Source organism: Penaeus monodon, chromosome 8 (genome assembly GCF_015228065.2).
Source record: "Penaeus monodon isolate SGIC_2016 chromosome 8, NSTDA_Pmon_1, whole genome shotgun sequence".
In the NCBI taxonomy this organism is placed as follows: Eukaryota; Metazoa; Arthropoda; class Malacostraca; order Decapoda; family Penaeidae; genus Penaeus; species Penaeus monodon.
In genome coordinates this window covers 17,119,126-17,121,625 of record NC_051393.1, presented here as the reverse complement: position 1 = coordinate 17,121,625, position 2,500 = coordinate 17,119,126, and the positions used below count along the sequence as shown (strand labels likewise).

Sequence of the window (2,500 nt, the reverse complement as noted above, 5' to 3'; positions counted from 1 at the left end):
GTTGAAACCACTTCGTCCCCACTGTCACCGACGCCCTTCGCCCTGTCCTCTGCCCTCGAAGGTGCAGCAAACGACGGCCAAAGCGACGCAAAACCGAGACATCTCCGAGATGCGATCGTCTCGCTCTCTCTTCCTTACTGGCGGGTCGCGGCTTTAAATGACAAGCCCGCTCGGCGCTCCAATTCGTTCAGCGCATTAATCGCGGTTCATCATCCAATCACGGCCGGCACGTGACCCCCCCGACAAATTCCCCCAAAAGGCTTCGAACACCTGAACAATTTGCTCTCCCTGCAACGTAAACGACCTGTTTGTATCCTCGCTAAGTATATTTTCATCTAAAGAAAACAGAAGAGGTGCGCCCTCATTGCAGGGCTCTGAGGATGCCCTTACAGAGCGAGCGCCTTCGGTGGGGCTTCGTCTCTTCCTCTCCTCGCTCCACCCACCTCGACGTGACGCGGCGCTAAATCCTCACTGTTAACTGATAACGAGTAAAGAAAAGGGTTTCTGAAGTACACAAGAACATTGCTTGTCCCGGGGGACGAGATAAAATGGGACTTTTTTTATAAGTGACCAATGACGTTACATTCTAAAATACGTAAACAACGCCTCGATACCAATCTTCTCTACTTCCTTCCCACACACAAAAAAATCCGTTATCGCAATATTATTTTTTTTCTAAATGCTATCAGATCAGAAAACGGTGTACGAAATCCGCATGTGACGTCACGATCGAGTTACCATCAACCGCGATTGAAACCTTGTCAAAGGAGAATACAGTAATTCGCTTCAATGTAGATACATTAGGTCGACAACGACATCAAATAACTATCTAGAGATCTATCCAAGGGATCGATGATGTATTAATATGACCTGTTAGAAGTATAGAAATTATGAAACTGAGAAAAAGGAAAAATAAGAAAAGCCTAACAGAAAAAAGACAATAAGAAAAGACAGCGGGAAGAGAGGCAGGAGTAGAGAGCAAAGATAGCGAGAAACTAAGAGACAAGAAAAACGAAACAATGAAAATCGAAAAAAGCAGCCCCCCCCTTTCTAATAATGAAAAGCACAAAAAAAAAAGAAAAAAAAGAAAAAAACAAGACCGAAAAAAACATGAAAAATAAAACTGCAAAAAGAAATCGAACTCTCCTCGTCATCTCTGCCCTTGACCTTCTCTCGCCGTTCCGATCCGGAGAACACCGTTTCGTCCCCCCCCCTTCCCCCTAGGAAGAACATGAAGGGGGGCGGGGGAGAGTCACATAATCTTCGTGCCCCCCCCTCTCCCATACCCTCTCCCTTCCCTGCCCACTCCTCCCACCGGAGTATAAATGCGGCCAACAGGACTCCAGGATGCGTGCCATCAGTCCCGTGAACCTGCGGGCGAAAGTCCTGCCCTGGGTACTGCATCTCCTCGTGCCATGGGATCACAATCATCATCATTTACTCCTCCTATCCTCCTCCTCCTCCTCCACCACCACCTCCTCCTCCACCACCACCTAGTAGTAGTAGTAGTAGTAATAATAATAATAAGAGTAAACAGTGGTGGTGGTGTTGGTGGTGGTGGTGGTGGTGGTGTTGGTGGGTGGTGGGTGGTGGGTGGTGTTGGTGGTGGGTGGTGGGTGGTGGGTGGTGGGTGGTGGGTGGTGGGTGGTGGTGGTGGTGGTGGTGGTGGTGGTGGTGGTGGTGGTGGTGGTGGTGGTGGTGGTGGTGGTGGTGGTGGTGGTGGTGGTGGTGGTGGTGGTGGTGACGATGATGAGTCAAAGTCTTGCGACTTTGTTTTGAGCCACATCTCAAATGCACACAAAAGCAGTAAGCCACACAAGCAGACAAGCGCACAGAGCTTACGAAAAGGAAAAATTAGAAAAGCACGACCAAGGCAGAGCCGGCCGCAGCGCCAAGACAGGCCGAGTGTCTCCTGTCCTAGGGCAGGGTTATCAATATGCAATAAGCACGGCATCCAACTCACGCCCCACCTCGCCAGCGCCCCCTTGTCTCTTCCTTTTAGAACTATAGCCCTCCTCGTCCCCTTACCCGCCCACCCCGCCCGTCCAGCGCACCTACTTAAGGGCGGGCGAGGAGCATCGCTAAGTGGCCCCTGGTTCATTACCTCCGTCACGCCTACGGCCTGAAGATGTACGGCGCTGTGACACGGGTATACAACTGCGATTCGGACGGAAAAAAATAAACACACTCCCACCCTCACTCTTATACAAACACAAACAAAAACAGAAACAAACACACACACACACACACACACACACACACACACACACACACACACACACACACAGACACACACACACACACACACACACACACACACACACACACACACACACACACATATGCGCGCGCCCGCGCACTGTACTATTCTCAGTTCGTTCGCAGAAACATTTTCCGCCGATGGATACAGTACAGACGGAGAGAGAGAAGACGACGGACGGCATTGTGTAACTAGCTGGCACATAACTATCCAAACGCATGGCGGTGTGTCATACAAGGT

The 2,500-nt window shown here is 50.3% G+C and overlaps 1 protein-coding gene across 2 annotated transcripts in view; it reads right to left on the bottom strand.

Annotated features, from left to right (window-relative positions):
• The window catches only part of LOC119576219 (protein enabled homolog), a 115,867-nt gene that overhangs the window by 103,812 nt on the left and 9,555 nt on the right, over positions 1-2,500 (bottom strand). The window lies entirely within an intron of this gene.